This window comes from Gambusia affinis, linkage group LG14 (genome assembly GCF_019740435.1).
Source record: "Gambusia affinis linkage group LG14, SWU_Gaff_1.0, whole genome shotgun sequence".
NCBI lineage: Eukaryota > Metazoa > Chordata > Actinopteri > Cyprinodontiformes > Poeciliidae > Gambusia > Gambusia affinis.
Genome location: NC_057881.1, coordinates 17,544,859 through 17,558,744, shown reverse-complemented (window position 1 = coordinate 17,558,744; position 13,886 = coordinate 17,544,859).

Genomic DNA, 13,886 nt, shown 5'->3' with positions numbered 1-13,886 from the left:
TTTCTAGTATATATATATGTGAAAATTGTGAAAAATCTAATGTTTAGTTTATCTTTAGTGGAAAGTACCCAATTAAGAATGACCTGTTTTTATCAAAATCACTATGACCACTGAAGAATGTTGATTTTGTGTCCGGTGAAGGATATCTGCAACTATCTAGTGATATTTCCTGATTAATTTGGCTGTCTGACTTGTTTCAAAAATGTGAAAAAATACAGATGATACACTGACATCACAACACAACTAACACACCCCATCACAACACCATTGAACACAGAGAATTCCACAACTTTGATCTGAATAAATGATTTTTTCAACTATAAAGACAATTTCATCATCTATTTCATTTCCTCTCGCTTAGACCCACATAACACCAGCTGCTTTACATTACATCTGGATACATGGCAGCAAACAATGGGACAGCAGCTTTAGTCTCATCTGGCTGAACCTGTTTATAATTGTATGTCCCTGGATCCACATCGAAGTTCCCTTTTGATGTGAACAGGGGATGTATAAATAAACAGAAATGAACCCAATTAAATTTCATTACATATTTACAGTCATGAAAAAAGAAAAATCATCACTTCTTTAAATATCCAGCTCTTTCCAAACAAATATTAACATACTGGTGTCTTTTTCTTGTTCTCTGGATGAAAACTGATTTTATTACAAGTAAAAGACAAGAACTCACCTTGTTGAAGTTAAGACATTCTCATAATTTCTTTATTTCTATCCCTTGGCTACTGTACCTTTAGTAAAATATTTCTTGCTGTGTTCCTCAAGTCTCAGGAAAGTTTAGTGTGAGACACTTGAAAAATTTATTCCATGTACATCCCATTAGGTTCCAGTTTGGACTCTGTGTTGGTCCTGCACTTTCCTTGTCTTAATTCTCAGCCAGTTCTTGGTGGCTTTCCGTTCTGGATCATCAAAACACTGACAATTTGAGTTCAGTCAAAGGCTTTATTTTTCTGATTTTACATTTTCAATGTTAAGTTAGCATAAAATACAGAATGAAAATGTTATAATCTTGGTCAGATGATGTGATATGTGTGTAATTTCAGCCACGTTAAGTGGGAATAAATGTGGGTTGTGTTATAATGTAAATTTTCCCCAAAATTATTTTTTTCATTAAATTTTACATGAAAAGATGATGCTATTTTCCTTTCATTTTAAAAATATATATATTTGAAGTTCTAAATACTCCCAAAGGATTCTGATCTGTATTTTAAAACTTTAATTTGCCTCAAAACTCTCTGCTTTCCCCTGCTGGTTGCTATGATTGTTAACAACACAATCTGATTATTTTGAGGTTTTCTGGCCTCATTTGTTGACGAGGTTATGCATAATAGTCGTAATTTGCAGAATTCTTGTTGTAAAGAACATTGATTCATTTACATTAATGTTAACAGGGGCAACGTTGTTTGACCTGAAGGGTCTAGTGCTACCACATCTCTGGATGTTTCTCTTTTTTTTCCTGTTAACCCCTTTATTTTTTACAGCTGAAAAGTTTTCAATCATTCATGCAGAAAAACAAATACATTTAGTTTTCAAATTATCTAAAGTTAACCACGAGGTGTCCAGCCATTCAGAAATTTTTCTAAACTTTGATGTAACTTTTCTGCAACAGCATGACTGTTTCATCAGTCTACATCTGAATGCCAATATCAGCAAACACATCTGCAAAACGGTGACGATCAAAACTGAAAAGGTTGGGACCTTCAAAGTTCTTTGTGGAATTCCCGTTTCACTCTATGTCTACTAAATGAGCTAATTCTATCAATTTTAGCTCTGTAGTACTAAGGCGCAAGGACACCATGTTAAAGTTTGTCTGTGTGTTCAGGCAGACTTAGTTTGGGAGGTAATGTTATACCATGGGAAAGGGCGCAGTGGAGATAATGGTACCACATAGTCAGAGCAACAGACGAAAAGCTAAGAGCCTGTGCTTAGTGCCTTAATGGGTGATTTCAAAGAACACTCACACTGTTTAGCAGGGAGTGAACCTCCCCCAAACCTATAAAACTCTGGCAACTGTCAGTACAGAGGTTGTGTCGGCTACATGTCTGCATTCAGCATGATACCTGTTTGTAAAATCCAGCTTGCTGGGGATCTGTCTTCAGCACTAAAGAATCAATTCAAGATAGTATGAGTTCAAAGAATAAGGGAAAGGGCAATCATTCATAGCTTCCAACATAAATTCTGATCAAATGCTAACCAAATCAAATGGTATCAGAACAATATGTCATTTTGACTGTTACAAACTTATATTTCTAAAGTGTATGTAATTACAGTGCCTCTGAAAGTATTCAGCCTGCTTTGTGAGACCTCCAAACTTTCTGTGGCTTTCAGGTGAGCTCAAGAACAATGCGTAAAAAGATTCACGGAATGAGCTTCCGTGGCTGAGCCGATGTGTTCATGCCTTACAGTGCTAAGAGCAGCATCAGCGTCGGATGTGGTGCAGTAAAGCACACAAAAGCTCTCTATAGCAATGGAGGGTTGTATTTTATTTTGTATTTTTTTGGCAAAGACAAATCAGATGAATCTTTCTGGAATGCCAATGAATGAGTCTGAGTTTGGCTGTTGCCATAAGAGTGTCAAAGTGTCAAATATGAAGTTTGGTGGAGAGGGGATGGTGTTGTAGCTTTTCTGGAGTTGGGTTCAGTCCTTTAGTTCAAATGGAAGCAGCTTTCATTCCTGTTGGAAAACAAGATATTTTTGGACAACTCCATGCTCCCAAATTTCTGGGGACAGAGTGCAAATGTCTCCTTTGACTCTGCACCAGTGCACAAAGTAAGGCCCACAAAGACATGAGTGAGCTAATATGGGGTGGAAGACCTTGACTTACCTACATATGATCACAAAGTCAATCCAACAAAACACAGTTGGGATGAACTGACATAGAGAATGTGAGTCAGGCCCTCACCTCCCACCATCAGTCATTCACTTCCGACCACACAAAGGTGCTTCTGGATGAATGGGCAAAACGTTTCACAAACAAAGTCCTAAACTTTGTGGAAAGTCTTTCCAGAAGACCACCCTCTTTTGAGCTGCAAAGGATGGGCCAGCATCCTATTAAAGATAATCATTGGCAATAAAATTTATTTACTTTACCCACAAATGCACATGTTTAATGTAGCCTGTTGTTAGACACTGTCTAACCAAAGTCTTGCTATCAGAGATGCTATCAGAGATGATATAGTACCCACAGTTCAGGTTGTGTGTTAAGACAGACAGTTAACATATTCAAGTGATTAAGTGTTTTTAGTTTCTCGACTGCAACCCCAAAATGAAGAGAAAGGCCAGTGTGAAGAATATGTTGGCTCACATAAATTCTTGAGATAAGTAGAATGCACTTCAAAGCTTTCCTGTTGGGTTGGGGAGGAAAACACCATTAACAAATGTACATGAATGAATGGCAAACAGGTTTAATAAGACAGACAGAGTGACGCTGACAGGGAGACCTGTGGCGTCTTCACATTGTGACTCACAGAATAAGAACCCTGTTTAAAGGGTCGACAACAAGAGCTTTTTCTGTTTCTTTTTGTCTACTGAGCGGGAGGAAGGGTGGCAGAAAGGCAAAGAAAGAATCCTAATGATGAAGATTTGCACTTCCAGTGTTTCGCTCAGCTGTGCATTGTAGAAAACCAAAATGTAAAATATTAAAATCGCAGGGAGTGGGGAAAAAAAAGTTTTCACAGAGGATGATGCAAAGGCTGAGGAAGAAAAGGTTGCAGAGATCAAGAAGAAGATGGACCTGAAGCGGGAGGATGGGGTTTATAGTGATGTTCTGTTTGTGACGGCTGTCTGCTGGATGAAAACAGAGCCTCTTTAACTCCTCACGGGTTAATGGAACTTTTATGAGTTTGTTCTGCAATCATGTAACCCCTGGCGTCTCCTTTCCTCCGTTTCTTTCTCTACGTCCATGCCTTTCATTCTGTCTTTTTTTCCTTTCTTTTTTTTTCCACCCTCTATCTCGGGGCAGATCAGAGGTGAGCCGCTCATGTGTTTCTGTAAACACACTTCTTTCTCTCTCCGCACCAACTTTATGAGGACAGAACCAGTTTTAGTTGAACGCTCTCGTTTGGATGACTCACTGCTTTGCCAAAGTTTACATTAGACTTGTTTAGGCAATGGTTAGAGAATATATATTTATGAAGGAAATACATGGAAAGTGTGACAGCAGCTTAATGACTACTAGTTAGGAGGACGCATAGTTGTCCAGGCATTAACTTCTGCGGTGTGGGAAATTATTGACCAATTTTTCTCCTTAGGGTGGCAACGAGAATTTAATTGTGCATAAAAAAACTGAAACACATTTGCTTTACAATAGGAACCATATTAAAAACCTCAGGCACCGGCCCCTCCATGAGTCATTCCAAGACAACAAAAGAAAGGAAACACACCCCTCCAGCCAAGATGCATGCAGCTGACAGCACAAGGTGCATTGGACACGGAGGAAAGGGGTATCTGTAGGTGCAGATAGAGTGGATTGATGGAAATTGGTCCAGAGAGGCGATGCGAACCCGATAGGGTGTCCCGTCATAAAGCATGGCTGAGGAATGGATGATTGGCTGGCCAGACGCAACTTTTAATGCTCGGCCATGACTCAGTGGTGACCGTCAGTAATGAGTTTTATTCGCTTCCATCATTTGAGTGTCGATTGTGATCATGGGGCCATCTGAGAGGAGTGATTGACGAGTTACAGCCAGTGATGTGAGGTGGGAGTGGGGAGTGAAGGAGGGTAGCAGGAAGTATTACGACCCTCTGACTGGAATCAGCCTTGTACTTAGAGGCCCAAGCAGAAATTTAAAGGTGAAAATGTTATGGGAAAACCTCAGGCAAAATATTCACTCACCTTCAACTTTTTCACAACCTTCAATGTATTTTCTTGGATTCTATGTGAAAGACCAAAGCAAAATAGTGTATAATTGAAAATATTTCCAAATATTTATGAAGAAAATATATGGAAAGTGTGAAATGTATTTGTTTAAAGTTTCTTTACTATCTTCCAAATAAAATCCAGAGCAAACTTAAAGTCACCAAGTTAGTTGTGTCAACCGGTGGTTAATTTAAGATTGATATAAATACATAATAAGACTTTCATTGCACATGCTACCCAGAACACAACATGGTGAGACATGGTGGTGGTGGTGGTGGTGGTGGCAATGTGCTGGGTGAATGTTTTGCTTCAGAGAAACATGGGAGCTAGTTATAACTGAGAGGATTATTAGAGCTAAATAATGCTGGAATTTTACCTACTCAGAGGCAAAAGGTTGAAGTTCGACATCCATCAGGACAGCTATCCTAAACACAAAGTCTGAGGTAGAACGGAACAACTTAGAACTGTCAACTTCAATCGTCAAGCGACAGAGACCTGCAAACTTTAGTTATGTCTCTGCTCAGCACACATAAATTTAAAAACATTTCTGAGTTATTAGTGGGACTTTGTAGAACTTGACTGCAAGTCAAAGAATTAATTCAGCCACTTGATTCATGTGTGTTGTTCCAGAAAACACGTATAAAAGTTTCACCAAACTTTTGAGGACTGGAGTTTGACTCCTTGATTAACAATGAAGCATATTTGTTTTACATGATGAAGCACTCAACAACAAAACCCTAATCTAATTGAGAATGGTAAATAAACTGAATTTATTTGGCATTTATAAATGCTAAGTAAATGCTAAATAAAACGCTAAAACCCCTTTCCTCCGATTGCTCACACTTTCATACACCAGTACACATATCACTAGGCAACTTGAGGTTTAGTGCCTTGCCCAGGGGCACGCTGTCGTGCTGCAGGATTAAGTTGGAATTACACCCAGAACTTTTAGTTTGGAAGGCAACCACTCTACACACAATGAGCTCCAGTTCATGGGACTTTAAAACTGACCATCTCCATCCAATCTGAATGAGTGTGAGCCATGTGGGAAGAAAAGTGGACAGTAAAATTCAGTTTTTAGACGCACGAAGCTGGTAGAGAAACGCTCCAAAAGACTTTCAGCTATAATTCCAGCAAAAGTTGTTTCTACAACGCTTAGGCTCAGGGAGGCTGAAAGCACAAGTGCACATCATACATTTTCAAGTTTATATGTAAAAAACAAATTGTTAGAAGTATCTGCTTTTCTTTCTGCTTGAATTAGTTTTCTGCAAAGCAGTCTCTTATTCCAATTAACATAAATCTTACAAAATCTCTTTTCTTCGCAGTTAATTTTTTGCTTCATTTTGACTTTCAGTCACAAGTTAAAGAAAAAGAAAGAAAGAAAGAAAGAAAGAAACAAAAGAAGGAAAGAAAAGAAAAGTAAGAAAGAAGGAAAAAAAGAATACCAACAACAAATACCAAATAATTAGACATATTTATTTTTTTCTCCAACCTTTTTAGGTGTAGCAGCTCTTCAGAGAAACCAGGCAATTTTAAGATGATAATCGATATTGATCCCATTTATGGAGTGAGTGTGAGGCACCGTGAAAGGGATTGGGGGGGGGGATCAATGAGATTTAGAGCTTCGACGGATGGATGTCTTCTAGTGTGTAGGTTCTGTTAGAAATGACAAGGCCAGAAGGATTGTACAGTCCAGGCTTCAAATCTCTCTAAGCATCTCTTTATTTTCCAATTTTTCAACACACTGCAACACCATAATGACCATGCATGGGGGAAGAAAAACATGCATTCCTGTGGGTGTAGGGTGGAGGCAGAGATGACACATTTTTCACCCCATGTTGGTATTGATTTGGAGGCAATGCAGTAATCTACAGGGCAATTACATTACAGACATGACATACGCACTACTCCTAGTTTTTATGAACCAGCGACATTTATTGCAAATTCTGGAAGCCCCCCCGCCCCCCCTCACCCCCAAGTAAAATTGCAAAGGTACAACGTCGTCTAACAATATTTTTAGCTCTTGAGCTTTTTTCACCTCTGTGTGTTTTATCAGGATTTTATGTGATAGATCAGCACAAAGTAGCTGGTAATTGGGAAATGTAAGATGTATTATTAAATAAAAATCCTGTCCCTGCCCCGACGCCCTAAGTCAATATTTGATCGAATCAGTTTTGTGGCAGTTTGCAGCAGCAAACCTTTCTGTGTAGGCTATGTCTCTACAAGCTTTCCACATCTAGAGAGACCAAAGTATCTGATTAGTCAACTGAAACGATGTTTGAATTTTGACTAATCTGAAGGGGGCAAATGTGAAAGCTAACAGGTTGCACTAGATCTTTAGCAGGGTGTCACAGTAAAAGGGGCTAAAATGAACTGCATGCCACACTTTTCAGAGTTCTTTTCAAAGTATTTTTTAGGTAAACCTTTTGAAAACTAGGTATTATCTTTCTAGTTTTCTACACAATTTCTTTTGCAGCACAGCAAAATGTAAAAATGTTCAAGGAGTGTAAGCACTTCACCGAGGATTACACAAGCTCTTTTAGAAAACTTAAGAATCACTAGCCCAACTGGTCATGCTTGCCTCTTACAGCAGAAGGACATTTACTCCCATAATAAAGGCTGTCCTCGCTGTATTTACCTGCTTAGCACAGTCCACTGCTCTGGGACCGCAGTGACCTGTCCGCCCGAGCGCATTTGTGAATGTTGTTGAAGGGGACGTAATGGTGACTTAGCACCTGGACACGTCAAGGATATGTAGATATGTTGATACAGCATCTGAATCGGCAGTGAATGCAAATTTATTTGGCTCTCAGAGCAGTGGAGGAAGGGATGCACTCTGGGTGTGTATTTGTGTCCAGCATGAGAGACGGAGAAAGATGAGGATTCAGCTGTGTGGGTGAGTGTGTTGGATTAGAGGTGACAGCCAAGACTGAAGAATCCCATCATTCCATGTCCAGGGAGCTCACTACCCAGGCACTGACATGGTCCTCTGGGGCAGAGTCATAGGAGGGGGCCAGTTACGCTCTGTCAGGGGGTCTTATGACCTGATGGATGTGCTGCTGTGGGGCGCAGAGACTACCCCGAATATTTTTCACTCTCTCACACTCAAACTGATTCCAAGAAGAGAGAGGTGTCCTAACTTTCGTAGCCAGAGGATGCAGAACTCCTGCAGCTGTCTTTTTGTCTTACGGATTTTTGCTTTGCAACAACTGCACACAAGTCCAAGCTCCAGAAATGCCAGATCGCCCCACAGATATGGGTTTCCAGAATCCTGACATTGAACCAAAAATCACAGAAGTTGCAACTTTTGTTAGGAGGACATAATAACTATCCATCAAGTCAGCCAGCCAACCGTTCCTCTCCCTCCTGATGCTCGCAGCCAATCAGCCTCTGCTAAATTTGAGAGCTAATTTGTCACAGTCTGCAGTGTCCCTCCCATTTCTGACTCTCCCTCAAGTGACTGTCATTGTCATTGAGATTCTCTAAGGATGGTTTTATCATTCCTGCTTAGTACTGCGCTGGGACTTCAAAGACACATTCACACACACACACACACACACACGCCTACACACGCACACACACACACGCACACGCACACACACACACCCACACACACACACACGCATACACATACAGGCCTCCCTCTCACCACACCGACCACATTGAAAGAGCATTTAATTTTGCTCCTCTTTTTTTCTTCCCTTTGTATCACTAACACACATAGTCAATGTCTGTGTTTGTGTTTGTGTTTATGTGAGCTGCTTCCCTCCAGTCTCCTCTAAACGAACCAATTATGGGTGTTTATGTAGCTTTAATGCGTGTAAGTGTCAGGAGAGAAACATTGCACCACTCACCACCTAATCAATGAGGCCTCGCGCCCGCCGCCGCCAGTCGCTTTTCTCCCGTCTCCTCCATCCTCTATTGCATCACCCCCCTCCCTTTCAGTACCCCTCAATTTCTTTCTATTTTGCCTGGTCCAGACTTTTCACTCTGCTTCCTTCTGTGTTCAATTAGTAGAAGATGAGAATAAAGTATCAGGGCAATTGGCCATGAAGAAAGCTTTAAATGGAGCAAGATGAGGCCATCAAAAAGTTGGAGTGCATCAAGCAAGGGTTGTAAGTTACACAATCTGTATTTAAAAAAAAAAAGTTTTTAGTGACTTCCAATGTTTTTGATTGACCTTTAAGACATTGATGTAGATTTTCTGCTGTTAAAGGTTTGCGTTTGATTTACTCAACTATTAGAAAACCCTGGTAAAATGTGCCACATGAATCCGTTCTGCATTGATTTGATCAAAACTTCAGGACCATTGCACTTCCTGTTTTTTTTTTGTTTTTTTTACATTTAATTAGTAGATGAATAAGCCTTTATCAAGCAGTTCTGATAAAAAAGAAAAGCACGTCTGAGTAACTCTCTGGTTCACTGCTGAATCTATCCACACTATCAAACTAGAATAAGTTCCACTAGTAATAAGGTATCGCTTAAACAAAAAGAAAAATATTATTATCATTAGTATTATTTTTACAGCTGAAATAATTGTTGGGAATCTATAGCTAATTGTTCTTCTCAACACTATTTAAGAGTCTCGTAAAGACTCCTCTTATTGTCCCCTCCCCTTTTACTCAGGTCTAAAGCTGCAACTGGATCAGGTATTAGCAACTAGCTTTTCTGTCACATGGCGACAGAGATGAATGAGGCACGGTAGGATCTGGGCCTCCCGTGGGTGCTTAGGGCCCACCATGGAGGGTCTGATGGTAATGGTGGGGCCTGAGCCCCGTTACCGACACTGGTGATCATTTACTGAGCCCGGGCCTCTATGGGAACCATAGTGATGGATTCTGATGAGGATGATGATTATTCTTCCAATAAGATGAATTAATGCAACGAGGAGCAACTGAGCATGTGCGGTATGATGAATGGAGCAGGCAGGCTGCCGTTTGTCACTGGCGACGGTAGGTGTGTGTGTGTGTGTGTGTGTGTGTAGGGGGGGGGGGGTAATTTGAGAAAGGGAAAATGTTGATGATGGAACCAGAAACAAGGAGAACAAGAAAATAACAACAAAAGAAAAAGAAAGTGGATGGATGGACGGACGGATGGATGGATTGTAAATGATGTAGTATTTTTGTTTTCTCATATTGCTGAAAGGCTAGCTGTAAGCTAATACAGTGCCTTAACAAACTCATCATACCACTTTACCCTTTTCACAACAGGTTAGAACGGAAAACTTCTAAGTATTTTGTTTGAACTTTGCATGATAGAGTGACACAAATCTATGAGTTAATTTCACAAATATAAAGGAAAAGACACATGGCTGTTTATATTTTATACTTCTTTCTATTTTATTTTATTTTTTTACCACATTGCAACCACAGATTCCACATTTAATTAAAATATAACAGGTAACGAGTCACATTTGTTTATTTCAACATGTACTGTATCTCATGTGTAGTGGCACATGAAATCTTTGAGGCAGTTTGCCTCAGTCTAGGCATTTTGTAGGATGCCTTTGTCAGACTCTACAAACCTGAGGTCTCGTGTTTTGTTTATAGGCTCATATCCAGCATTACCTACCTGCGTCATCGGCCCAGCATGCATTGCTCAGGTGTGAGATCACCTCAAGTGATGGGGACCTATTTTTCTCAGAATGGGTCTCAGTTGTGAAGAAAGTTTGTCAAAGTTAAAATGTACTGTTGCTCCAGCAGCTTCAGCGGGTAGTGAATGGGTTGGTCTTCCAGGTAATACCTTCATCAGTGGTTCTGTAATCCTTTTTGCCTTATCTCTGTCTCTTGGAAACTTATCTCCTCTCTTTCACAAGTCCTTTGAAGTGTGTCGCTTCACCTTACTAACTTTCTGAGTTAGAAAGCTAAACTCGTATCCGAATTATATTGGTGGCAGTGACAGTAACTCTTTCACGACTTGTTCGAGTTAACCGAACATTTTCTATTTCCCACCAACACAAACTAACTTGTTCCATCACAGCATTTTGTCTGCAAAAGTGTTAGCTGTAGCTGACATCAAACCATGTCCAGCAGACAACACAGGTCAGGAGATAGCACAGTGCTGCTGATACGTTTGTTTTGAAAGATGGATTGAAAGTCGTGTAAAATTCAATAGTTTTATTAACTCAAGTCATAAACGCCTTTTTAATCTGTTTAGTTCAGTCAACCAAAAAGACAAGAGAAAACAATGGTCAAGACTTCATCCAAACAGATTACCTTCTTCCATTTCACCAGAACTAAACAAACCCGTCACCATCAGGAAGACATAATGGACCAGAATTCACATAGAAAGCAACTTACACCAAACATACTCAGTCCACACATTTTCAAAAGGCCAGCTGGCAAAGACAGCAGCTCCTCTGCCATTTTGCTTTATGCTCTGCTAACTTACCTCCAGTAACTGTGTGAGATCTGACACCTAAACATCTGTATGTAACAACAATCTTTCAAAAGACTAATCGGATCACATGCATAGAATCTCTCTATTTCTTAGAGGAAAAAGGGAGAAAAGATCTGTAGATCATGGCATAAAAGAATGACTGAAAAGATTATTCTAGACAAGCGAATAGCTTGTATTCAGACTTGAGCTGCTCATCCACTCGTTTAGCTATCAATGAGTGAAACTGACCACATAAATGTCGGTGAATGATGTTTTGTCAAATTTCCTGCAGCATTTTTATGAACGCATCATCCTGTACCAGTAGGCTTTAATATAGTCCTCGTCAGTGGCAGTTTTGAGCCTAAGTCTGTCTCAAGTTTGAGAGCCGCTGCTGTGATAAAGAGCCGAGCAAGCAGCGTTCATAATTCCCCCATTATAACTGCTGGTGTATTCTTTCGTCTGTTTAACGACTTGCTCTTAAAGGAGGTAAGAGCGGGGAGGTCATGGTGGCAGGGAAGGAAGCGAGGCTCCAGCTAAGCACCCCGAGATTCATACCAAGCGCACGCTAAGTGGTGTGCGGCTAAATTAGTGGCTGCAATCTAGCAGGTATTATAGCTCACGCAGCGATGTGTAACGAGCCGCTGTCTCACTGGGTTGTAATGTGGCCTTGATGTCTTTAGCATGAACCCACCAATAATATTCAGCCCATTTAGCCCTTTAGCTCATATCCACACCCACAGCGTCGGCACATCAACGCAACACCCACACGTCTTCTTCCTGTTTTGTAGACATCATTCCCCTGTTCTGAGTCACTGACTCCGCCAAGGTTCATTAGTGAAGATAATTTCATTTTAGACAGGAGAGTCAGCACCAAACCTGTCATGTCGACAGTGAGGCAGCAGCAGCTAAATATGTCTGTAAAGTCCTTATTAGTATTTCACTAGGGGGGGAGGGGCTAGTAGTTGTGTAGCAGAGTTACAACAGTTCTATGAAAAACGACTTACATCCACTCAAAATGTCCATTTTTCACACTTTAAAATTCACATTAGAAAGTCAGTGACATGTGTATTTGTGTTATACTTTGCTCTGATACCTCCAAATAAAATCCAGTGCAAACAATTGCCGAAAGAAGACGTAAAAGTGTTGGTCTGTTTGTGTTTAATTTAATCTTGGTATAGATATAACTGTTCTGTAAAGACCCCAGAGGTTAGCTAAATAGGATCATAAAGATCCATCAAAGAGAAAAGAGAGTGAGGTTAGAATACAATATCCCAAGCTTTGGACATCTCATAAGGCACTGTTCAGTCTGCCGGCTGAAAATGGAAAAAGTATGACACAAATGGAAATCTAGTGGCAGCTCCATAGCCCCGTAAGTGGGACTGCAACTCTGGAGGAGATGCAGAGATTCGCAGCTCAGTTTGGGATGTCTGCTGACAGGAAAATGGTTCATCCTGCACTCCACATATCTGACTTTTACAGAGGAGAAGCACTGAAAGAAGTCGCAAGATGCAGGGCACTCTGATCAGATGAGGTAAATATGTATTTTTTCCAATTGCAAATTATAATCTTCAGTTTACTATATCAGCAGGACCTAACACCATTAGCAGGAGCCGACACCATCAATGATCAACCAATCAATCAGATATAATGCATAGCACACTTCAGCAACACAGCAGTGCAAAGTGCTTTACATCATGAAAATATTATAAACACATTTTATTGTCAATAGGTGTGAAAACCAATAACAGATATTATATTTAGCCAAGTGCCACCATTGAAATCATTAACACACATCAAATTCATTGAACAGTGTTCAGTTTATTACGGTTCAAAAGCAACTCTAAGCAGGCGGGTTCTGATTTAAAAGAGCTCAGTGTTTCAGCTGTTTTGCACTTTTCTGGAAGTTTGTTCCAGATTTAACAGGAGCTAATGCGAAACAAAATCATATCGGAAAACAACGAATGGATGCTTAAGGTGACAATGGAGCATCTTTAAGTCTTTGTAGCACACCATTCTGAGATACGTGAGAAAAGGTTTTAATTCTGATGCTTACTGTAAACATCTTGAGTTGGACCCTGGAGCTCCTTGCAGCATACACCCTCCCTTCTGGCAGCATTTCCAAGCAACAGCAGCACCAAAAACAATAGCTTTGGTCCTCCAATTTTTATTTCCTCTTGTCATTTCTGCATTGCCTTTTATTTTAACTGAAGGTTACCCATTGTTCAAAAATTACTGTATGGACTGGATGCAGCTAGGACTGTATGTAACACAAAGCATATGCCATGTAACTAGGACACATTGCAGTCACATGGATGGACGCGGACGCAACACGGTGACGTCTGTGTGATATTTTATTTGAATTAAAACAAACTAACCAACCTAACGTTGATTGTTATAACTAATCGTGCATCCCTTTTAGTAATCTATGGTAATGCTCAGTAAATGCTTGTCAAAGGTAAATGTTGTTTGGACAAACTAGATGTTGATATAAACAATCATACAAACTTGGATTTTACAAGCCAAATTTAAGATTATAACTTTTCTCAAAGTTGATGAACAAAATGAAATCTAAGACTAGAGTTAAGGCAATGACACAAACCCGTAGGCCGTCCCTAAAAATCCTGTTTCATTT